Source organism: Coloeus monedula (assembly GCF_965178545.1).
Source record: "Coloeus monedula genome assembly, chromosome: 22".
NCBI classification, from domain to species: domain Eukaryota; kingdom Metazoa; phylum Chordata; class Aves; order Passeriformes; family Corvidae; genus Coloeus; species Coloeus monedula.
Window position 1 is genome coordinate 152,289 of NC_138802.1, and position 25,846 is coordinate 178,134.

The 25,846-nt window shown below is 46.0% G+C and overlaps 1 protein-coding gene across 7 annotated transcripts in view; it reads left to right on the plus strand.

The window, feature by feature from the left end:
* Positions 1-11,811: 11,811 nt before the first annotated feature.
* CASZ1 (castor zinc finger 1) overlaps positions 11,812-25,846 on the plus strand; it is a 195,236-nt gene continuing 181,201 nt past the window's right edge. For 5 of the 7 annotated variants that reach the window (XM_082295829.1, XM_082295826.1, XM_082295830.1 and 2 more), the window contains exon 1: positions 11,812-12,006. The gene's annotated coding sequence lies outside the window, so the exon portion shown is untranslated. Of the gene's footprint in view, positions 12,007-12,271; positions 12,386-25,846 lie in introns of those variants that run through there. The other 2 variants (XM_082295825.1, XM_082295831.1) reach the window with 2 other exon arrangements.

The window sequence follows — 25,846 nt, forward strand, 5'->3', positions numbered from 1 at the left end:
GGTTAAGCAAGTGCTTAGCTACTCCTCTACTCTGTGGCTGCCATGTGCAGTAGAGCCAAGGGACATCTAAAGACATCAGGCACACATCCCACTTTAAATACCCTGCTGACTTTGGCAATATAAATGACCCAGTCCTTGTACATCCAAAGGCTATTCCCTGATTCCTTTGTTCAAGTTTTGTATAAATTAAACTTTAGCACCTTCCCTGATACCTGAATTAGAGCAAGGACTTTGGGACTGGGCCTGGGGCCATTCCTGAGGTGTTTATAGTAATGGCTCCAGCACACAGAAGGAGCAAGACTGAGCTGGGGTTATCAAGGACCTGCTGTCACCTTCTCCCAGGACTGAGTGCATCGCATGGAGACCACATGGAAGCAGGTCCTTGGGTGTGCTGAGTGTCTGCTGCTTGGAACAAGCTCTGCACTCACACACAGCAGCGCAGTGACCTTTGTATTTCCGTAGGCGTCTCAGGTACAGCATGTTTGTGATGTGGGAGCAGGAAGGAGAACTACCTGGAACCAGACCAAAGCAGAGACAGGCAAAGTCTGCCCAGATATGAGTATCCTAAGAGTGCACTGAGGTGGCTGCTCTCTGCATGGCATTCCCAGGTGGAGCTAGGACATGGAGTTGGGTGGAGTTTCCTCCCAAACTCACAAAGGACCTGTAGCTCCACATACCAGCCAGCCTGGGATCCAGTACTATTCTCTCTGCTTCCTTGTTTCCTGCTGCTCTCAGATGTGTTTTTCACAAGGAAATCGAACTTTTAATGCCAATAGAGCCAGATTACACTGTTAGATCTGGGTGGCAGAAATGGGTGACAAAGTCAGAAGTCTGGATCTGGGAACTGAGAGTGGGAGCGTGGGACATGAACTTTTACGAAGGATCATTTTATGAAGGTGAGGAGGTTCTGCTGGTATTGGTAGCATACTAGAGGACAAATGTTCCTTCCCTTTGATCTGCAGCCTGCTTCACCCTGTAGGATTTTCACAAGAGGATTTATCAGCCTGTACGTTTGTTAACTTGAAGCCAGAAAGGGAAAATAGTCCCTTCAGTCTTTGCTAGTGGAAATTGCTCCGTGTGGAAACCCAGAGCACAATGAGAAAAAAATAAATTGAAACCCAGAGCAGAGAAATAAACAATCCCAGTGGGAATAGTGTGATCACAGGAAAATAAGAACAATAAATTGCCCTTCTCTGAGGTTTCAGGGCTCTTAAAAAACATCAAATAAGTCTCATAGCTCCTTCCGAATATAGCAGCAGTGATCTTCTCCACCCTGCCCCCCCCCCTCCAGTTTTACAGATTCGGATGTTGAGGTACAGTGACAAAGTAGTCGAAGTGGCAGATGCAGTGTTTAGTACATATGTACACCTCACAGTTTTAGAGATACCTGAGTAGCCTGATATAAGAAGAGTACAGCTCTATTAGTACAGTGATCTGTCTGGTATAATTTTCCACTGCTTGCTGTACTTATTCAGCAGTAGCTTGGATATCTTTAACCAGCATTGTACTGCACAGTGTCATCATACTTTGTAATCCAATTCATTTATTCCTAGGACCAGTGTGATTTTCTCTCTGACCTCTTTAATATCATGTACTGAAGAATTGCCCCAGCCTCTGTTCTAGTCTGAGCAAATTAATCCAGATGGGACCTGGCCATAGGTTCATCTCTTCACTTTCAAGTTCCAGATTCATTTTTCTAGAGAATATGTTCCAGGATCATTCTGTAATCCTGCTTTTTGGCTTTGCTATGCTACGTAACCCCAAGCATGGCCTGTTTCTCGAAAGAGTTAAGAATATGAGAAAAATCTTCTGAAGAACAGTGAGAAGAGAGGCCATCAGCTAAAGGGAGGGGGAAGGCAGGTCCTCCTGTCCTTGGGGCCTCTGGAGGTTCGCTGTGACTAGAGAGAAATGGGCTGGGAGGTGCGTGAACCAGGCAGCAAGGAGAGCACACCTTAAAGGTAGCATTACCAAAAAGCATATCTGGTCTGGGCTTCACATGTGCATAAAGGGCACTGGCCTTAATCAGGTTCTAAGCAGAGTCTTTGTCTTTCTGAAGTGCAGGTTTTGCTGTTGAGACAAGCGTGTGCCATAGCTGCAGGAGGTGGCTGCGAGCTCTTCAGAGGGCAGTGGTTTATAAGCAAACTAGCCATAAATACATCAGCCAATGGATTAGTAAGTGGTGTGGGTGGGTGTAGGACATGTGCATACATATACATACAGACATGCATACACATGCATTTCTGTCTCTGCCAAGCTTATGCTAAGTGGTATCATTGAAACAAACTGCCAGATGAGTTAGGATCTTTGGGTGAAAGTGTGTATGTTTGAAAATATGCCAGTAACAACATTTCCTTTGAACAGACCACGATGTAAAAATACCATTGCATTGCAGAAGCTCACCAAAGAGCAGCTTCGATCAATCTGTGTGCTGAATCTGGTGAAACAAGTCTGCAAACGGAATTTGTTGGTGAACTGATGGTAATTACGTTGCAACTAAAGGCAGCTTGCAGACTCAAGGCTAAAAGCAAAAGTCTGAAGCAGATTTACTTATCATTACTGATGCAAAGCCCCCTTCACTTTGAGTTGGTTTCACACTGCTCTGGGAAGAGGGGAAGAGGTAAATTTGGAAACAGAGGGATAAAGTGTACTGGCTAAAAATCAGCATTTTAGGCTACCTCATTACTTGTGAGCAGTGCCTTTCATTTTTGAACACAGATTATAGAGAAGTGCTGTTCTCATAGAAAAAAAAATTGCAGATTTCAAAGGGAGAGGAAGACTCTGTGTACTACAGAAGAGTAGCATGCAAAGATGTGATGAAGAGATACAATACTTAAAGAGAAAAGTAGTGAGCGTCTATGGGCTTGATCCAAATGCCTACTCAAACTGATTAGAGTCCTTCCCCAGACTTCAGTGGGATCAGGCCCTCGATATTTCATAAACACAGATATATATTTAAAATTATTGAAGAAAGTTAAGATGATGGAGAGATTGTCAACTTCCAGCAGTGGTGGTTAGATAGTGTAACACCCTCCTCCTAAGAGATGCTACATCAAGATGATCAGGCAATTATGTGCATAAAATAAATCCTCAGGCTTCAAGATAAGAATACACTGCAGTTTCTTGCCATATGGTTCAGACTAAAATTTCTTGCTAGCCCAGCTCAGATTCTCTTCCTTCTCCTTCCTGATATGTTCCAGCTGAGCTCAGCTATTCCTGGGCTGGTTCTAAGCCTATTAAGAAAAATGTATGTCAGTGCCCACTGTAGTTTATTTTCTGTAATCTGAGCTATGCAGGCAACCAAACCCTCGTGCTGCTTGCTGTTACACTCTGCTGGTGTCCCAGTGTCCCCATCAGCACCTCGGTCTGCCCATGTGCAGTCATGAGCAGAAGAGGGATCTCACTCTGCTCTCCGGGGGGACTTCAGCAAAAGCTGAGCCTCAACATAACCGTGCTCAAGCTGGAGCCAGTCAGAGCTTTGTTGTATGGGAGATTTAATATTGACTTTAGCAGAACACTGGAAAAATCTCACAGGAAATAGCTGATTAGAGAAAAGCAGTAGTTTAGGCCAAAGTGAAGAGAAATCTTCTCATTCCATTGGGATAAAAGATTTTGATCAATTTTTTGCAGAGGCCAGTGTGGCACGTCACTATTTTACATGAATGAGGGAGAATGAGGTGAGGGCAGGGGTGTGGGAAGGGAAAGAGAAAGCAGTTAATTTGACTGAATAAAGATAAAAGAATGCAAGCGCCACTGAGTTTGCTGTTTATCTGGACATTGTGTTATGTTGTAGAATCAGATATGGCACTCTGGCTTTTGCACAGAAATGCCCAGGGAGAAATCCAGCCTCACTGCTATGAATAATTAGAGTTTTTTAGAGGGGACTTCCTGATCTCTTCTCCTCCTCACAAAGTATCCACTTTGCAAGCAAATTTGTGGCACTCTGGGCTTCCTAAATAAGAGAAAGTCTCCTTTGACCTGAGGAATTAATTTCTGTTTCCACCCCACTGCGGGGCAAAAAAAGGGCAGGGAAATGCCAGGGTGTTTCAGCATAGAGACTATTCTTTCAGGGGAGAGTACGGCTATTTGGCGCTGGCGAGAGCCCAGACAGTCCAAATTCATCCAAAGTTAACTTATTCCTTCTTGGTTGGGGTGGAGGTCTTTAATTTAGAAACAAAGGGGAGAGGAGACTGCTGCAGAGGTTATAAGGAAGAGCAAAGCCCTAGGATTGTAGAAGGTTTGTGAGGTCCCGCCAGGTCTGGATTGATTAGTATTCAGTATTTATAATATCTCCATAATGGTAAAACAAAAGAAAACAAGCCCAGAGAATGCATTTTTAATCATCAATCACTGCTCTTTGTTTGTCATGAATGAGCAGCGAGGGGAAATAGTCTCCCATAATCACCTCCCTTCACATCTCCTGACACACAGGCCTCACTGGGTGTGCTAAAAGGGAAATAAATAAACAAGCAGCAGATCTCAAAATAAATCCCAGAGACATGGGTGCTACGTGGGTTATCAGACCCACACACAGGGGTCTTGTTGGAGATACAAAGTGAGGGAAGGACATTTGCAAAGCACAAAAGCAAAGACAAAGCATGCTATGGCATTAAATGCAAGAAAAAAAAGGAGGATTGGAGTTACAGAGGGGCAGCAGGTAAAGGAGGAAACTTTTCAGAGAATGATCAGTGGTGGAATAGTGAGCAAAAGCATGTCAGAATAGGGACTTCTCATGGGAAACATGACATTGGGATGGAAAGCTTGAAAAGCCATCAAATCTAAAAGAATTTCAGCCTTTTCAGTTTCTGAGGATCGTATAATTTTAGGATTTCCACATGAAAAAATTATTTTTCTCAAGGATAACATTCGTGCTAGAAAAAAAATACATTGAAAAGCCCATTGTTTCTATTAGGAGCCCCCAAAACCATGTCTTATCAGGTGCAGCACTATGCTGAACTTCTCCAATGGGATCCCTGCTTTGATCTTGCAGCAGTTCTCACAAGGCCTTTATTGTAGTCCCAAACGCCTCTCGGGAGGAAGGGAAACATTATAATTCTCCCTTAATAAGTGAGATAACAGGCTTCTGGGAGGGTAAGGCCCAAATTTTCTAAAGCATGGCTGGTGACTCCACACCCGCTTGGTGTATTTAGATGAGTGTTCCCAGCATGACAGGAGAGCGGAGCCATCAGGACAGCCTGTAAGGAATAGACACGCTACATCTGAATCCTATTGAAAAATAATAAAAAGGTAATGACTTTGTCATTACTGGACACGGGTTTGTCTGTTGGAGAGGGGGGAGGAAGGGGAGGTTTTCTGCATTCAGGCTATAAATAATGTTTCCCATTATCCTGTGCAGTTCTCCTGCATTCCTTACACAGCCCTTGGTTTGCCTCCATCTCACTGGGCCAGTGTGAAACTCCCACGCCATCCTGCCAGGCTGGCACACACTGCTGGAGAAGGGAGAGGGCCAAGGAGTCCCTGTGTCTGTGTCCCAGTGCCAATGTGACCGGCAGAGACACTGAGCAAGGCAGAGATAATCAAGTCACCTTCTCTTGCCCAGGACGTAGGTGTGGCTGACCAATTGGAAGGGGCTCAGTTTCAGAACAATCCATCAATAAATATTCCCTGATGGAAGTGTTCTGTGATACCCAGGAGAGGGAGTGTGGAAGGGTCATTGTCTTGTAATTAACTCAGCTCCGCACACTTACAGTATCTCCTTAAGCAATTGAGACTTGGTTGCAAACCCTGACTTTGAAGAATTTTAAACCATTTATTAAAAGGCCAAACTAAATTGCACTAGCTCTGTCTTTAACCAAATTCAGGGCAAATATTTGCACTGTTTAGTTGGAGACACTCAAAATTGCGTATCTCAGTTCAGCAGGTGAGGTGTGCTAGTGAAATGGTGAAGGGAGGGACCTCAAGAACTGCTGTGACTTGGGACCTATCAGGAAAATTGCAGCATTTAAACTAAAGGTGTGTTTTTAAGTCAATAGCCCAAAATGTAGATGCTTACAAGGCTATTTTTAAAACTGCCTTTATATAACTAGCTTGATATAATTAAGAACTGATTTAAGCTCAAACAAAATAACTCAATCTTGCACCCAAATTGAAGTCCCCACACTGAGAATTGCATCTGCTGAACTAAATCAGTCAGAAAATCAGGGCAACTTTATGCTGTAAACAGAGCTGTGGAGGATATTCCAGTTCTGTGTCCAGCTCTGCCACTGATTCACTGTGTCCCTAGGCAAGACTCTTAAGTTTTCCATCCATAAAGTGTAATAAAAGCTATGTAGGTGCCAGGTGATGTAGTGCTTAATTAATTAGTAAATTAATGTAATGAACTCTAACTTGAAGGTCTGTATCAGCACAAATGAATTGTTAATATAAATTTTTATTATTTATTGCTATTTAGTTGATTATTTTCTAACACAGACAATTACAAACATACTTCACACTTGGATTCCAGTTTTATTATTGTTGTTGATTATTTATTATTGTTTTCTCCTGTATTTATTTGTTAGCTTTAGTAGTCTCCTTTAGGACTAAGCCCCAAACCAGTGGATGTTACCCAGACACATAGAATAGTGAAGTGACAGGGAAATTTTGGGGCAGAACTGGGGTTAAATGCAAGATGTTTCTTGTTAGGTGTCAAGTCTTTTGCTTGAACTTTTATATAGATTTGAGGTAAATAAAACATGTAAGGACAGATTTTCAGCAGGGTAAATTCTTGTACACACTCACTTATACCAACCAAAAGTCAGTATCAGTCTGTAGGCCTTTAATTAGGTTCACAAGGTTTCAATATTTATATTACATACTTGCATACTGATATTAATCATATGTATTTCTAAGCAAAAGTGTGACGTTTCAAAATGCAGGGCTTGATCCTCTTCAATATAAATAATTCTTGCCCCACTGCTGTCAGCATGAAGCAATGGCTCCTCTGCGCAGAGGATTTGGAGCAGGGTATGATGGGGATCCAACCGATTTCTTCTTCTGAAATGGGCACATGCAAAGAAAGAGTTGCCTGTGACAAAAAGGCACTTGACAAACAATGACCACACTCCTTGATTACTTGTGCCACTCCAACGATAAAATATGGACATGGATAATATTGCACTTGCAACTGAAAAAATGCCTCCTCCTCCTCTGCAATTACTTTAATTTTCCATTATGAAACTAAGTAAATACAAGGGCTTTTTTAGTGCACGTCTGAGTGATTTCTTCATTCTTCCAGGGAGCTGTGAAGCAGGATCAGAGGTCCTGGACAGCACTCTGGTCTGCACTGGGTTTGGAAAATGTCACTCCTGACGCCTGATGGCACTTGGATAGTCCACATGGGATAGGTGACTGGTTCAGCCCAGTTTGGTAGTTTGGCCAGCCTAGACCTCAGCCAGCTCCTCACTTACTAGAGATTAAGGGCTTCTTTGATGAATTAATGTGGCATGTAGGCCTATGGAAAGCATGTCACCTGCTCCGAGCGGGCGGGAACAAGGCATCTCAGCCTGAGTATTGCCATGAGCCTCAGAGCTACAGGAACTACCTTTGCAGTCCTTCCTCTTCACTTCTGCTGAAAGCTGGGTGACCTGAGGACAAAGTTAGAACCCTCAGTATGTATTGCTCTGCTTATGGAATTTTAATCCATGCCCTTCTCATGTTGTTTTAGCATCATTTTTCTTGTGTGAGTAATTTTTAAGGGTATGTAGTTTTCTCGGGCTGCACTTGCACAGCATAGCCAGATGGAGTGTTTGGGGGTATGTGCTGGGTGGGAATAAAATACATTAACCTCTACTCTGCATAAAAACACAGCCTGTATGCTTTACCCACAGCTGTCCTGTCATCAGTCTAAATATTGTGTTCACTTCTGTGCTGTATGGTTTGCATTACCTCCTCGTGCTCACATCTCACTGCTGCCCAGCAGCTCACAAGGGGATGTGACAGACACTCACCATGTCCTGCATGTCTACACAGCTGCACCCACCCCACTCCAGGGTGGAAATGAGAGCTCTGAGGGCTCTGAGCAAAATCAAAGCAACTTCTATGAAGTTAGGCTTAAGAGACAAATTTCTGGATTTAACCAAGAGTTGTGGACAGCAGACAACCTAATAATGAGTTTGGATGCTATTATTGCTAATTGCTGAATGATAAATAGCGTAAAATGTGTCCTGCAACTTCAGTCCATGTAAATTCATTTGAAATATGTAGCTCAATAGAACCAATGTCTTATGGGCACTAAGCTTGCAGTGTGCAGGATGTCGTCTCCCCAAGGGCAGCAACTAATGGCATCACTGTATGCTATGGTAGCTAAAGAAAGGCTGGGAATAGATGAAACCTCTTTGGAGATGGACGAGCATGTGGAATCTGAGCTGCCAATGATCTTGTGCAGCTGAACTGTTTGTTAAATGTTCAGGCAAGCAGGAAGTACTGAAGATGGGAACCATGACTGTGTAAGGTCTCACGGGCTTAGTAAATGCCGGCAAAGAAAACCATAAGAGGAAAGAAAATGAAAGTAATGTCCAAGATTCCTTTTAGATTTTTTTCCACTGTCATGTTGTATGCTTGAAACAGAAAAGAGCAAAACTGACAGATATTTTCCTTAGAGGTCTTTGGTTAAGGATCTTCAATCCCTACAAGAGACGTAATCTGGTTCAAGTTGAATCCTGAGGAGTGGGTAAGGAACCCCCAGGGGCAAGAACAAAACTGAATCTGTACTGAAGCATTCTGGCTTGCAAGGTACATCTCAGGCAGCTTCTGTTTGAAGTTTATTGTTGAATCTTCCAGTGCTGTTAAACCATATAATGGACTTGTTGAGAAAGTAAATCACATTTTAGATGAAATCTGAATGAAATTGGGTATGTTCAAAATTAGCAAAAGGCTTTTGAGATCGCCCTGCTGATGGCCATATTACTCTGCTGATGGCCATATTGCTCCTTTCTTAGTATGTGTTTCAGACCCACTTTTCCGACAGATGCAGATGCCAGCACTTTTGGTTTGGGGGCAGTATTGACACAAGAACACAAAGGACTTGTGAGGGTGGTGCCTTATTACAACACTAAATTAGCCGGAGAGAGATTACTGCACCACTTAAAAGGAACTCCCGCAATGGTTAAATCTATAGAACATTTTCATCCACTGTTCAACACGGAAGTAAAATTGCTTTGGGTTGATGACAGGAAGATGCTGCATAAATAGTTAAGTATGCATCATTTGCAATTTGCTAAATTATTTTCTTTCTATCTAGAACGGGCTGTGTAAGGTGTCATTACCTCCTGTTCTATCTGGCTGAGGAGCTGCACACTCTGGGGCTCGTATAGTGAACATGGGAGAGCTGAATGGGCTTTGGAGTGAGCTATGGTCTGGAAGGAGACTCAAAGCTGTCAGAGGCACAGCTCATATGGTGTCCGAGCCTCCCACCACATGCAGGGGAGCACAGGCAGGAGGGATCTGTGGTGATAAACAGGACCACCTCAAAAACACTTGGCTGTGCCCAAGTCCTCCTCCTAACTAGGCCAGCTCCACAGCACTTCAAAATTAGGAAACTTCCAAGCAGAAGGAAAACCATTCAGTCTGCCTTCAACACACTAGATGAGAGAAATGCAAAAACGTGAACAAGAGAAAACAGTAAGTAAATGCAATTAAAAGTAACGATGCAGGTTTAATTAAAGGGCCCTATTCTCCCAACCCTTCATTCTTCAGGGATGCCTCATAAGCAAGAATTCATGGCTTGGGACCTGCTCCCTTTTACTTTTGTAAGAAGAAGTTGGGACATTTACTTTCAGCAACACATGGGTTTTAACCTGGCAGTGTCTCTCCAGCATACAAAATCAGGAAGTTTGGTGGTTGTATTTTCAGCAATTTATAAATACTTGCCACAATTGTTATAACAGTCTCACACAGTCCTATTTACTTTAATAATCCCATTTTCATGCCTATTTTCCTGCTTTCTTACTGTGAACAGGTAGAAACAAATAACTACAGAATGACAAATCCCAAACAATATGTGAATATACAAAACCTCAGACTTTGTGAATACACAGGCACTTTAAACATTATTTCCACAGAATATGTCTCTGCACTATAAGTTTGGCCTGGTTAGTAGAAGTCTAGTCGTTACAGGGACCAAAATATTTAACTCAATTGATGCATATTGCTAAACTTGACTGCTCAAAATTCATGAGTCAGCCTCCACTCCTCCCCGAGCTGCCAAATCACAGGATTTTTGCAAAAGCCATTAAAAATTTATTTCTTTGGAGGTTTCCTATTTGTTCTCTGGCTTCTGAGGCTTTTGGGAGCACTAGGCCACATTTCCAAGCGTCCTTGTGTAAACACAAGTGCTAGAAACGAGTCATTCCAGGAGCTGGGGATCAAAAGAGAACACCAAATATTGGAAGACTCACAATAAAAGCTCAAGAGCTGGCAGTGGTCCCACAAACGCTCATGTATGTGAGTCACTTTTACTCACATGAGTAGTCACATCAAAATCAGAGGAATTAGCCCATTATTATTAATTATTATTATTTATGTATGTGGCAATAGCACATAGGAGTTGTGGTTATGGAGCTGGGCCACATTGTGCAAGGCACTGACAAATCCAGAGCAAATCCATGGTTTCTGCCCCAAAGAGCTGATGGTGTAAGCACCGGACAAGAGGCAACAGGTGAAGACAGACACAGACAGGGAAGCACACAGGAAGAGCAAGACGCTTCTGCAAGGGCTTCTGTGTGGGTGTGCTGATGTGGAGCTCCCTGCTGCCAATGAGCAAAATTATCCAAGAGCGTACAGGTTTGCCTAGCTACGGCCTAGGGCCCAAATCCTGCAAGCCCTACGATGGAGGCAGCTCCATCCCACAGACCTACTGCCTGGGCAGGCAGGCAGCTGTACCTCCAAACCCCAGTGCTGACTGCAGTGAGCCCAGGCTCTTGGCTCCTCTAGAGGGAACCAGGGGATGAAGGAAAAGGTCTCTGTGGATGCTTCTAGGGAATCACCACCACAAAACGTGCACATGTAACTGTAATGTATACTCGCTGTCTCAGTGAAATGAAAGATAGAGCTGGGGAAAGTAGTTTAACACAGAAATGTGATGCCTGCCTGTTGGAAATTCAGGTGCATGCGAACTCTTGTCTCTGATCCTGCAAAGACATCTCCCAAAACCAGCCCAGTCTACAAGACTGCTCATAGCTTGAACGTTTGATCGTTGGCATTTTCTCTAGGATCCAGACGTGTAAAAGTTAGTCCTGTGTGCAACTGCTAGCAAAGCCAGCACTACCAAACTGAGAAATAGTACAGTTGTAGATACGAGACAATGGTTAGTTCTAAACTTGAGTGAAATCCAGACAAAGAACATTAGCAAAAGAAAAGTACTGAAGTTTAGAAGTTTGTAAAATAGCAACTGAACATCATGCCTAGGAAAACCAGCTGGAGAATAAAGCAGTAGACACAACCTAGTTATTTGTCATCTCCATGGAGTTTAGTCTCAGGGAACTAAGGTGAACAGGGGTCAGCAGGGTGCAAAACAGAAAATTTTATAAAACTTACAGTGGTTCCCTGGGAAGGAGGACGGATGGGGAAGAGGAACCGCTGGTGCAGGAACCAGGGTAGGGGACAGGCAGCTGCCCGCGCGGGCTGGGAAATGGGGACACTTTCTCGCCTTTTCCCTTGCCAGGGGAGGGTAATCCGGTCCGGGTTTTGCAGGCGCCTCTCCCTTGCCTGTCTGCCCTGCCTGCCTGGAGACCGAGTCCGCTCCGTGCCCGCTCCCTCCCGCCGCTCCCCCCATTCCCCCACCCCGGGCGGGCCGGAGCGGGCGGCGGCGGCCTCCAGGCCGGGTTTTGCGCGACGCCCGCCCTCCTGTTAGAAATAGGAAAATTCAATAATCAAAGCAAAGGGGAGCGCGAGGAGGAAAAATCCGGGATCAGGGCAAGTTTGATGGCGCATGCGCGCTGCTGCCTCCATCCCAAACACACACACATTTCCCTTGACTTGGAAAGTCAACCAAAGCAGCCCCAAGTGCAGGTAAGCCCGTCCGCTCCCGCCCGGCCCCGGCCCCGCTGCCGGCAGCCCCGGGGTCGGGGCGCTGCGCGGGCGGGCGGCGCTGCCCGGCAGGTGGGCAGCGCTCCGCGCTCCGAGCCGGTTCCCGTGGGGCAGCGCCCACCTTCGCGGGCAGCGGGCAGCCTCGGCGGGCACCGGCCGACAGCGGGGGCAGCGGCGGCCGCCCGGCCCCGCGGGAGGAGGGAGGTGCCGTGGCGGCAGGGGGCCGCCGGCGGCGGGGTAGCGCCGTGCCCGCTCGGCGGCGGAGCCGCGGCCGCGGCGGCGCCCGTCAATTTCCAAGACTTTGGCAGGAGCCCGGGCAGGGGACGGGGGAACACGTGCTCCCGCTCCGCGCTGAGGGCAGGTAACCGCAGCCCCGCCGCGCCGCACCGCCCGAGGGTCCCGGCGAGGCACCGAGTGGTGGGAGGGGAAAGGCGGCAGCAAAGTTGGGCGAGCGGCAGCTGGAGCGCTCGGCGGATAGGGCCGGGTGCGGCGGGGCGAGCCGTGCCGTGGAACTTTCTGCAAAGTGGCCGGGCCGGGGCCGGCAGCGCTTCTCCCGGTGCCCACAGCGGCACGGCCGCAGCCCCCCGGCAGGGACGGGGTGGGTAGGGGCCGCGGCGGCCGGGAGCGCGGGTCGGGGCAGCCGGTGCCCGGCCCCCCGGGCGAAGCAGCAGGTTATTTTTACCCGGTGGTATTTGCAGAATGTGCAGCTGATTTGCCATCCGGAGCCAGGAAGTTTCCCCCCTTCGCCTCCTTCCCCTTTCCCCCTTTTCCCCGTGCGCGGCGGGGCAGTGGCGGGCGGGGGACGACTGACCGGGGTGGCGGTGGGTGGGGGGCGCGGGCCGTGACTCCCGGGGGAGCGGCTGCCCGCGCTGGAGGCTCTGGGGACGGGGAACAGGTGTCCGAGCCGTCACTCATAGCCGGGCCGGTGGGGGGGCGCGGGGCGCGGACGGGGAAGGCGAGGAGCGGTGTCGTGCCGGGACCGCCAGCGCCGCCGGCCGCGGAGCACCAGTCCCGGGGAGCAGAGGAGGAGCGAGGGGCATCCGGGGCGCAGAGCAGAGGCGGGCTCGGCGGCGGCCCGGGGCGGCGAGCGAGCTGTCAGGAGGCTCGGGCGGGCGCGGGACTGGCGCTGCCGCTTGCCTCGGGGCCGGCGCCGTGAGCGCCTGGCTGTGCGGCGGGCAACTTGTGCGGCAAACTTTGAGGGGTGGGCTGCGGCCGGAGGCTGCTCCGAATCACGGCAGGTTTGATCGATCGACTCGAGCCCTCCTGCTCTTTCGGGTCAGAAAGGTGAAACTTCTCAGGAACTGCACGTCCACCTTCCGTGTGCCCCCTCCTGTCCGCGCCGCACTGCACAGCGGGGTCCTGGCAGCCTGCTCCCTGGAAGAGTAGCTGCCTCTCCCAAAACTTCATTGATGAATTTATTTCCTCTATTGATTTGCTGACTGTTAGCGTGGTATAATTTCTTGCGAAGGTTTCGGACTTCTCATTTCAGAAGTCCTGCCTGCTTCCCACCTACCTTTTATCTGTGTGTCGCTGCCACCTTGGTAGCTACCCTAAAGGTGGCTTGGAAGAGTTTATGGGAGAATATTGTTGAACTTCAGTAATCAAGTTTCCAGATCTTATGCCTCCTGTTTAATTTATTAGACTAGTTATTTATTCTGTTGATGATAATCTGTTGCTGGTTTCTATGGAGATGTTAAACTGATCTCTTTCAGAAATCAAACTCCATATGCACTAAAACGTTTAAAGGAGCAGTGTCCCCTTTTGTTTTCAGACTTTGTACCTTTTCAGCGCTTTTACTGGGCTCCTGTATATTTTATATATTAAAGCCTGAAGTTGAAGCTTTGTGCAAGACAGAACTTATTATGGCTAACAGAAAGTCAGGGCTTTGATCCTTTTTTTTGCATCATCATTTAAAACAGATCATTTTTCCCCCCTCATCACACAAGATAGCAGAACCCTTTCAAGATCAAAGCGTCCAGCTAAAAACTATTGTTTAAAAAAAAAAACAGAAAAAGAGAGTTAAATTAGGGGGATGTTTCCTTAATCTGCTTATTTTGTTCTAAAGATTTTTTTTTTTAGCTTTGTAAACACAACAACAACAGAAACTTGTGGCAACTATATTGTTATTTTTATACCTTCCAAGTCTTTTTAAAGTTAAAGTAAGTTCAAAGTCAAATATCTCCAAAGATAAAGTGCTTGTTAGGGTGTTTTTATTACTTGGTTTCTAAATGTGGAAGGTCAGAATCCAGAAAGCTACTGCATTAGAGAAGGTTTTAATAGTCTTTGTCTCATCTTAATGAGAGAGCAATCTAAAAAACATTTTCCCTGCAACGTTTATAAATTATTTCAAAGAAGCCTCTCTGCATATAACTCAGTTTTCATTATTTCTTAACTTATCCATTGCATTATTACATGTGATTCAGTGTGATATCACTTTGGAACTAAAGTAATTGAGGAGAGAGAAGAATTTTTTTATGCTTAAAATTTCAGAAGTCCTGGTAAGCCGGTGTGTTGATTAGGTTGACGCACGGTGCACACCAATTGTGATTTTTTCTCATCTTGTAGAGAAAAGTGCAAAGGTTTGCAAAAAATATACTACCAACACAATGCATGTTTAACACAGAAAAAAAACAAACCCTTGTTGTACTTTCTTTTAGTGTATCTTCAGAATGTTTCCACGATGTTTTTCCTCTTGGTATGCTTCTATACTGATCCTAAAAAGAAAAGAATAATCCTAGAGGAAATAGTGGATGTAACCCTTATAACTCGTATATGTTTGTGTGTGTATATACATTTATATTTCACATATATATGTATATGCATACATACACGTATACGGAAAACACCAAGTGGTTTATGATCTGTCCATACTAGACTTAAATCCTTTCCCTTGTTAATTTTTTCCTCTTTTTTTTTTCTTTTTTTTTGGTAATTTTTTTTATTCTTTTTTATTTTTTTTTTCTGCGTGTGTGATTTGATGTGTGGGAAATCATTTAAAAATTTTTGTAAGTATTCTGTTTATTTGTTTGATTTGAATTGCAAACAGAATTGACTCTGACAAGTAAAAAAAGGAGGGGGGAAAAAGGAAACGCTATGGCTTTAAACTCAGGAGTTTGCATATTCTCCTTGTATCTTTCCCCTTTGCTAATTATTGTGTTGTTTTCAGAGCAAATATGTCATATCCATGGCGACCAGGCAGGTTTATTGTCTTTCAGAAGCAATAGCTCACATAAGTAATTAATGACTTCTTTTTTTTTCCTCTGGCTTAGGTTAAACAGATCATTCAAGGAAAGTCATATCTCTCTCTCTCCCTCTCTCTCTCTTTTTTTTTTTTTTAGCCCAGTGACATAAGAACATGAGTTAGAACAAGAAAATACTTTAACCAAGAAGTCAACAGCTTATTTTTCCTCATTTCTTTTTAAAAGATCCAAGTGTCAGCTTTCCACACACATGACATTGTCATTCTTGCAGTTTCAGACCGAAGCCTTTGTACAGGGAAAAGCCACTGAAGGCTGGAGTTAAGTTGGTGTTGTACAGCTGAGCAAAGTGTCTCTGGATATATGTGGTGGGACGTCATTCTTGCTTAAGGGTTTTGCTGTGTACTGGGAAAAAAACCGTTTCCCTCACTTTTCCCCCTCCCTCCAATTCTATCTGTATTAAAATCAGTGTTAAAATAAAGGTGTGTTTTTGTATCTTGCAGATTGTAATTCAAACAGTTTCCAGGAAAGAATTAGTAATTCATTTTTATATACAGCATATATACACACATGCTTGAGCTCCACCCAAAACAATCAAGCTAGCTGGAAAAAAACCCTTATTTCCTTTTTCTTTTCAAGCCCAAGAAAACTTGCACAGTAACTTTCAAAAGCTTATTAAAAATAGCCCCCCATTTTTGCAAGGAGTTTTCTGCAGGTATGAATCTTGTTCTTTCCCTTCCCAACTCTGTTTCTTCCTATTGAAGCTGAATTTGCTATCTGTCCAAGCCAGTGGCTGGTTATCCACTATGATTTACTGAGGTGATGGTTGCCCCCTCCCATACTCCCCCCAGCACCTTCACCCCTGTTTTGGTTTTGCTAATTTCATTTTCAGAAAGATTTATACACAGTCCAGCTATATAAATTCCTTGGGAGATAAAAGCACCGCACACTTCCATGAACAAAAGCTTTTACTTGCATCCTGTCTTCCTTTTTTTCTTAAAGTAAAAAGGAAAAAAACCTAAAAACAAAACCCCAAGCCATCTGATTGAAGCAGGTATCATAAATGCATGCTGGTAATGATTCTGTATTCCACAATGCTGCTACTTTAACTTTTAAAATATGTTTCCTTTCTGGTTTGTAACATTAATCAAAGAGCCGCTTCCTTCCAAATTTCCACAGACTGGGGCTAATTAGAACCACTCGAATCATATTTTGTAAATTCCATGTGGATGTTACTTTAGGTTTCAGGATTGTGTGTGCTTCAGGTTCAGTCTGGCTAGGCAGTCTTAAGGTTATTTTTATTAATGTTTCTGTCTCCCAAACCAATTCAGGGTTTCTTTCCATTTACCCCAAATAGATTTGTGGGTTCTCGCACAGGGGTGTGTCGGAAATAGACATTACAAGTAGGAAAAAGAAAAGCCGAGAAGGAAAGAGATTTTGCAGTGTAGTTCCACAGAGCAGCAGAGAACCTCCTAAGTAACGTGAAGCTGAGGATTCAACAGACTTGATAATTGAGCCCTTAACCTCCTGATGTCTGTATCAGAAAAACAGAGTCTAGCAGAGGGAGACAAAGAATAAAAGGAAATACTGGGTAGGAGGAAGCTGGGGAGATGACTGAAATATTGAGGTGTAGTTCAGGATATGCATAGATCAGTATTATGATGTTTCCTTAGGCTCGGTTTTTCCCTCTGGCAAAACATAGCTGGTTTAAAGGTGGCTTTGGGAGAACCTGATGTTTCTAGTGCAGCCGAGAGTCTGGCGTTTCTGTGGTGTGTGCAGATGTAACTTGGAGAGACTTCTCTTGAAATTTGTGTTTATGTGTCCCTCTTTTGTTTTTGAAGGACTGACTGGTGATTTTTTAAAAAAATCTTTATGGGAAGTTAAATAGCTAAAAGTTGGGAGTTTTCAGCTTGTGGTTATCAGGCTGTGCTAAAGGGATTTGAATCGAACCACTTTGAGCATCCAACAGGGTGACTGTTTCCATGCTCTGGTGTAGCATTTCTCTCCCGTATATTTGTTGTACCTAAATAGGGTATCCAAGAATTAGGGGGCAGTTGGCTCGCACAGAGATCTCAAAGTTAACTTGCTTTTGGTATATAAGACTGCAGCTTCAAAGAAAAGCAAGGGCACATCGTAAATTTTGCTAAAATTAATCAACCGTTTAAGAGCTCCACATTAACGAGGTTTTCCAGGCAAGCAGCTTTCTTCTCTTCTTTTTCATTCAAAGTCTGAGAGGTTTGGAGTAGAGGGGGGAGAACATGAGTAAGAAGAGGAAAGGAATGGAATTTGAGGAGAAATAATAAAAACAAAAAAGGCTGGATTTGTAGAATATAAATCCTCGTGTGTCCTTGATCCATATTGTCAGGGTATTTTTTTTTTTTTTTTTTTTTTTGGTCGGATTTGTCCTGTGTGCCTTTGACGGAAAAGGCACGTAGAGAGAGAGAGAGAGAGAGCGCGCGACAGAGGGGGAGAGAGAGAGACGTGTCACTGCTTTGGAGCTCATTATCATTCTTAATAAGTCTTAAGGAATAAAGAGGAGCATTGAGTGTAAATGCTGGGTAATCCTAACACTCCTCAAGGTGAGAGGAGTCTCGAGGACACAGAGAAAGAGAGTGAGGAGGAGGGGGCTACTGCGGGGGCAGGAGAGGCGATGTGGATGAAAGTGGTTTTTAAGGGAGTGGGCACGGGTTAGTAGGGCTTGCACCTCTGGGATGCTTTGGGTTCGTTCCACAGGTGTATGCTGGGGCAAGTTGTCTCCAAGTTTGCATCCCAGAGATCTCCCAGATTTGCATCCGAGCAAACCCAGCTGGACCTTGGGGCTGAAATGTTGGCCTCTGAATGGTGACGTTCTCTGACGGACATCAGTTTGAGAAACAAGTCTGCTGTCCACCCTCCTCGGCCCTGTGCTGAAGGGTCTCACCCCAGCCCGGGCAGGAGCAGCGTCCCAGGGAGGGTGCTTTGCCATGCCTCCTCTCTGGCGCCTGCTTCCTCGGCTCGGGGTTGCTTCTCAGCCGGTGCGCCCTGTTCTTTGCTTCTTTCCGCGTCGGTCTTGTTGGATGTCTCAACTCCTTCTCTTTGCCTGAATTTCCTGAAGCATCTCCCTGCGCGGCTCGGACACTAGGTGGCTTAAAGCACAGGCTCGGCTCTGCTGGCAGCTGCCAGTGTTCATTCACTCTTTTCTGGTGGGCTCCCTTATTCAAACTTCAGGCTGACAGCAAAACATGGAGATGTCTTTGAATCCGTTGTGGATTCAGACATCGCACGACCTCCTTGGCAGTGTGTTTGCAGTCGTGTTCGGGGATTTGAGCCCTTGGAGAGGGAAGAAAGAGGACACTGATGAAATTAATTCAGGGGCTGGGCTGCTTGCTTTGATGATAAGGAGTCAGGAACCTGCTGGTGTTGCTGAGTCCTTCCCTCTCCAGGCAGATTTCACCATACCCATTCTAAAGGGTGTGTGTGTGTTCTTTTGGAAAAAAGCATTTCAGGGTTGACATCGCCCTTTTTACTGTGCTGATGTGTAATGGAAGATGCTGAGTTTTCAGTGATGCCCACTGGCCCTTCTTTCTGGTCTCTTATCTCAACTCCAGTTGCAGGCAGAAGGGATTGCTGTAATTGGGAATTTGCCTAATGCATCCAGAGCCTAAATAAGGGGAGTGGAATAGCACTTGAATATTTTTTTCCCCCTCCTGCGTTGTCTCTCTGGTTCAGCCCTTAGCTTCTGGCTGAAGTAGGAGCTTTGCCTTTTTAAAAATTATTCCTAATACTTTGGAGCAGGTGGAAAGGAGTTGTGGATGCTGAGTTTTGATCAGTTGGCAGAAGCCAAATACAGTGAGGTGTAAGTCTTGCTAAATGCTGATTTTTCTGGGTCCAGGTGCTTGGAATCAAGGTTACGTATTACATTGGTAATTTTATGAGGTATTAAGTTACTAGTAATGGAACTGTGGGGTTTACCTGTACTTGGCAGAGAACTGCTAAGGAAATGCATGAGGCCTGAATTTATCCTGGTTTCTCCTGTAGTGTCCTTCCAGCATGCCTTAGCCCTGATCTGGAGGGAGCAAGAGGAAACTGGAATGCAGTTTTTGTGCATCATCTGTCTTTTGAACTCTTTCCTGAGACAGCTAATGAGTTGTAGCAAGGAGGCTCCGTTTCTTGTACAGAGGTATCTGTCTGCAACCCCCCTTACTCACTCTGTCCAATGGCTGTTGATGAGGTGTCAGCTAATACCGTCCACACGGGATTGAGCTGGTCGAGAATAGGACCCGGAGATACAAGGGTCTGTGCTCACGGGGTGAGCTCTAGAGCCATCAAGCTGCCAAGGCCTTGTGCGTAATAATTGCTGTAAGAAAAGGCGTAGCAGAACCGTCAGTTCTCTGGGGCCTTGGGGGCCTTTGGGGGCCTTTGGCTCCTTGCCCACCCTGGCATTTTGGGGTAGTTTTCTCTCCAGAAGGTATCCTACTTTTGCAATATCTGCAACCAGTGATGCTGTTTTGAAGCAACATTTGTAACAGCTCCCAGATTCTAAGCCATAGGGCTTGTCATTTCAATGACAATACAAGTCACCTCTGAGTTGGTCTCTGAGGCTGCTCCTGATCCTTCTGTGTGTGAAGTCAGCTGGCAAGGCTGGTCTCAGTGCTGGAAGGGCAGCACGATGTCACACACACCAGCATCCGTCAGACTTGGGAAGGAAGAAGGTAGATGAACAGGTTTTTCAGGGAGTTTTTGGGTTTGGATGCTATCCTTTGAAAGAACAGTGGGAACTGGAAAACTTAGAGAGAGAATCCGCTAATGGAATATTTGGTACTGTGAAAAGGGGTCTTGTTTCAGCTGTCTATTAAAATGTGTTGTGTAGTGACACTTGGGAGGGGCCTGAGGAACAAGTGCTAAGAGCGTGACCCGAGCATAAGTTTTGTCTGCTGGGCTAGGAGAGAAGTTGACTGGAAAGTGTTTCCTAAAAGTAAAAGGTAGCCTCGTTCTGCTTGTATTTGAAGGTGGGGGTGGCAGTTGACTTTTACTTATAAGCCAGTTCTTTTCTTTCCTGGTTTTGCTTCTGCTTCCAATAGCAAAGGTACTGGGACATTTTATTCCTAAGCAGTATGAACTGCCAGCCCTACACCTTTCCCAATGTGGATAGGCAGAGCCTTCTAAATAAGAAGACGTGAATGCACCTGGCATAAATGCAAACTGAGCTACATGATCGCAGCCTGCGGCCTCGAGGTATCCCCCTCCTGCCTCACTCAGCCCATCCCCATGCCAGGAAGAGTGAGGGCTGCACAGAATTACGCTTGCCTGCATGGTGCATGATGAGGCTGGCAGAGCAGCTGGGAGGCTGGCAAATAGCTCCCAGCCTGGCTGCCTCCCCACGGGAGCTGTGTCTGCAGAACATTCTCTCCAGAGGTCTGCTGGTGATGAGCCCCTCCCTCCACCAGTGCCTCAGGCTGGTCCAGCTTTATACGAGGGGAGCAGTGTCCTTTTCACACTAGTGAGCCAGAAGAATCTCTCCCAGGGGTTATTGTAACCTCTCAGCAGCGATTTGCAAACAGGCATTCGGAGATAAAGTCTTGCTGCCGAGCTCAGGGCCAGTAGGGCAGATATGAAATGCGGCAGGTTTATGAAAGGGAAGGTGTATGAAATGCAGCCTGCATCTCCCATTTCACTGCACTATGCCAAAACACACAGTTTCTTATTTCAGTCACTGTGATCTTTCAAGGAGGTTAATTTCCATGACGAACTCCGGGCCACGTGCTTGGAGGATTTATCTAATTAGACTGACACTTTTCTTTTTTAAAAAAGAAAATTAAGCTGCACCTTGGAGGACTTAAGTATTTTAAACTGTGGGAGCAGCAGTAGGTAGTGTGATCCCTGCTCACAGAGCAGGGAGAGAGGAAATTTCCCCTTTTATGGTCTCCTGTTTCAGACTTCACCAAAGATCCCCATTTACCTGATTTTCTTATATGGTGGTTGGGTGCTAAAGAGTATTTTATCCTGCCTGAGTCCCTAAAGCCTCAGCTGGCTCTTTAACTCATGTAAACTATTGGTGTTCTGGGCTGTTACGTATTCAGGATAGAGCAGAGGTTAAAGGAGAGACCTACTTATGCTCCTTAGCCATGTCCTAGAAAAACTGCATCCTCCCAGGGCAGTGAATGGTGTGCCTGCAGCCATGTAACAGCCGAGGTAGGTATACGTCCCTCTCACCATGCTTGAGCACTTCATGCTCCTGAATGTGTGTGTTGTGGAAGCTGGTGTGACTGTCCTTGTCTCGTCTGTGGTCACAAAGAATAGTGAGTCCCAGGAGAACCTCCTGGCCCTTCATCCAGTCTTGTTGCAGTCGGATCATGTTTGGACTTCCTGCTAGAAATACCTTTCAGACAAGAACTGGGACCATGCTGTAATGAAAGTAGAGGATCTTAGGCTGAGGCAGTTACATGCAGGCAAGTCCCATGCTTCCCTCAGACTGGATAACTTTCACACTTGCAGGCACAGTGGATGATGCTGATTTTGTTCCCATCAGAGTGCTCCTTGAGTCCTGCTCGCACTCTCTGCCTGCTGCCTTCCCATTACTTGGCAGCTCCTTGTGTTGCTGTGTGTGAATCCAGGTTCAGATCACTTCAGATCTGGTACTGCTCCAGCTGTTTATCCTTGCAAAAGAGATGGAAGGAACATCTCAGGGCACCATATTTGCTGTACTAAACTCAGACAACTCAGACCACATTTTCTTGCAGCCCAGGTTGGAGCAGAGTAGCGTCTGTGGGAAGTGTCCACACAAAAGGGGCCAGCATAAGAGTAGCCTTGTGAACTCTGGTGATAATACATTGAATCCTGTGGAGCTGTTCATGGTGCAAGACTCTATGCAGAGTGAGAAAAATACAGCAGCCTCATCAAAGGAAATGGTCACTGGGCTTGCCGCAGTCCCCAGCTGATACACTGAGGAATCTGTAGTGGATTGAACCTGAGATTTAATTTTACTTTGTCTTTGGTGAGTAAAGGAACAAAAATAGATGTTTCCTTTCCCACCCCCCACCTAAGCAAAAGAAAAAAAGAAAAATAATAAAACCTACCAGGCACTCAGAGGGCTAACCAATAAGAGCTCTGTTGGCTGGGGAGCGATCGTTCTGGCTTGGTCAGCCATCCCTAACAAGTTACGGGTTGTATAAACTCCCAGCTTACAGCTGTAAATTTACTCAATTTTGAATACAGCCACAAGCTGGCTCAGCAGGATCTGAAACTGTCTGCTCCAGTAGTCCTGCTATGCTCGAAATTCACATTTGGGGGGCCCCAGCTTTAGACACATGGAACTGTGGAGGGCCAGATCATGGGTTGCATCCTACATAGCTCTAGACTGAAAGGAACCTCCCCAATAGAAGCCGTGGTGCTAATTTATCCTTTCCTGGCTTTTAGCTTCCTCACCTTGGGTGAATGCCTCTTGATCTCCGTAGCTGCAGGTCCACTGCCCCCATGCCTTTTCTGTCCCTCACTTTGAGACAGGGAGCTGGGTTCAAGGTAGATGCCCTTGCAGAGAGTTTGCAAAACACCTCCCGGCACAGCAATGCCATCTCTGCTGGATGGTATCGTAGGTGGGCAGGATTTGATCCATACACAGTCCTGGGCCCTTCCTGCAGTGTCTGCTCAGTCCTTGCTGAGGTGGAGTCAGTGGGTACTTGCTTGAGGGACTGAGAGCAAAAGGAGAGTTCTGACTTCAGGGTTTGTTGCTGCAGAAGTGACTGATGTCTCTGAACACCTGTCGTGTTGCAACATTGGATACTCCTAGATAGCTGAAGTTTTGGCTTACACTTGTGGCACTAAATCCTGCCACAAACAGCAGCATGTTACTTATACTGAAAGAGAATTTAGCCCAGTCACACAGTTAACTTTGCCCACCTCTTACATGTTCAGAAATTGGACAGTTTACAGCAGTGTAGAGAAAAAGGGGCATAAGCATCTGAGCCCTGTCCTCTTACTGCTGACTACATTTCCTCATGTTTCTAATGGGGAAGCATTTTGTCCTTGAATGAGACATCGAGTATTGTCATGTTACTCCCACTGACACCTCAGTCTTCAGCAAAAGTGAGGTGATATTTTCTGGAATGGGCTTGGGAGGTAGAGATGGCTTGAGGGATGACCCACCCCTCAACCAGACCTCCTCAACGTGCATCTGGCAGCCTCTGCCCTGGGGTGCTGCCTGGCTCCCCAAACCAGCTCACTGGAGCAGAATGGTGACGGCAGAGGTTATGGGGATAATGTGGTTCCAAACACAGCAAGTGTTCGCTCCTGAATTCAACTTCCTACAAATAAATGAAAAGGAGTGGTTTCAAATTTAAGATCCAGGAGAGGTTTCCTCTCCTGTATTCCTCGTCTTCCCTGTGGAGTTGTGCTGGATCTGGCTCTGGCTCCTAAAGGGTTAAGGTGACTCATGCCCCTCTCACCAGATCTGCTGGCAGGAACGATTCATCCCAGCCACTAATTGGTGGTGTTTGCTCTGCACTTTCTCGATCTGGTTTTGATGAAAACATTTAACCAGGAGCTTAGTGTGCAGAGGCTCCCAGCTGACAGCACTGCGCTGGCTTTACCAAGTTGTCCTTGCTGTGTGTAAATTCAGCAGCCGGGCTTAGGCGTTGCAGGGGTGGACAAACATGCCTAGCATCACAGCTCCTGGCCCCGTGGTTCCACTCCTCAGAATGCTCCTCCAGGCCCATATTTGCTCTGGTCTGCAGGTGCCTTCCTGTACCTAGACAGCCTTTGGCACTGGAAGCCAGTTCAGAGCCTTGGGACAAGGCTGCAGAAGTGGGAAGAGAGGTCCTGATAGATCCCATAGGACCTGGTCTTACCTGAGAGACTTGGTAGAGCTTGGGAGATCTGTTCCCAAGACCATCTGGCTGCAATCCTGGGGGATTCTTCCCCAGAGAACAGGCTCTGACAGGCCCTGTGCCACGGAGTGGTGAAGCTACTGGTTCTGTTATGTGGAGATGACCTAATCATTCTTTCCTATGCCACTTGGAAGCTTGTGCAGGACTTCCCCAATGCAGTCTTTCATTGCAGTTGTTTCAGGTAATAACCTGCTCATCTATAGGCTCTTCTAAGGGGCTTCACATGAAGAAGTCTGAGATGGTTTTAATTTTTGCCATGCAAATAGTAGAGAAGTTGCCATGTCCTTATGGAGTCAGTCTTGAGAGTGGGCATGTCCAAGCTCCTCAGTTCCTGCGTCACAGAACCTGTAGGCAGCTGCAAAAACTGAAACATTCCCCAGGGGAGATGCCAGTTTATCTGTGTTGCTGCTGGAAAATGCATTCAAATTTCTGCCCAAACAGGAGATTGTGACATGCAAGAAATTCATCTGAGCCCATCAGGGCTGCCACTGCTCTGATATTTACTTTTCTCTCCTTATCTCTGGTGATCTACCCTACAAACAACAAAACAAATTCAGATGGGAAAATTTATAAACCAGAAAATCTGGATTCTCTGTTCCTGGAAAAGCATGATCTCTTGTTCTCAGCCGCCTCCGTGTGTCATGGGGTCTGCCATGAAGAGATGCCAGAACTGTTGAAAGAGGCCAGGCCTGTGTCTGCATTAAGGAAATGGAGCAGCAGTGTAACACCCTGCATGAGTGTGGGTTTCCAAAGGAGATGTGCTGCTCTGGGGAAGCAGGGTTTGCCCTCCTGAGAGTTGTTCAACAAAGGCATTTGTTCTCTTTCTGTCCATTTCAGGACCTTGCTCCACATCACTGCTGAACTGATTATGCCTGTTGAGGGAAATTTTCTTCCTCCTCCTTCTCCCTGACTATTGATAGTCTGGAACTAAATACATATGTCTCATTAAACACAAAAAGAGCCAGGCCAGGCCCCCACTGCACAACGTGCTGCCTGTTATCAGCCTGGAGAAAGGGAGCAAACAGGTGTAGGATAACAGTGCAACTGAGAGAGACCAAAGTGCATCATAAAATAAACAAACAGCCAGTGCTCCAGCTCCCCCAAATGCGCCATGTAGTTCCAAGGGTCTGCAGTGTGCTTTAGAACATGCTCTGAGCAAGTGCCCGCTTGGGGCACCGTTTAATTTGCAGCCAGAAATGGGCTGATGATTTTCTGCATCGTAGGGGTGTTTGGAAGCCCCGTGCCCCTTCAGTAGTGCTTGGGGCTGCAGGAGCAATGGGAGCTCCCTGCCTCCAGAGCTTACAGTGGTGGGGAAAGAGGCCACTTGCAGGACTGACCAGCTGTGCGTCTGACTTGGGTTGTGAAATCAAAAAAGCAGGCCTGGATGAAGAACTAAAGAAGGCATCTGAGCCTTCCTTTGTCATAAGTAAAGGCTGTAACTTTTTACTGTGACCTTCACAACCTTTACTGTTTTCAGGGAAGAGCCCAGTCTCTGTGGTGTGACAGTCTTTCTCTTGAGATTTCTTAGGTGAGGATATTTGTACCAGAATTTTACTTAATTTCTTTGCACATTTTGTGCTGTGTGGATCTTCAGTTGTCCCTTGTGCTTTGGGGCTAGCAGAGCTTGCAGTGGTGCTGCTGGCATTTTTGTTGCACTTAGTGAAGCAGTAGCTTGGCTTACTGTACCCCAGCAGCAGCCAGCGCTTTAGTGACTCAGCCCCTGGAATTATGCTTACCCAACAATACCTTTTGTCCTTTGCCCAA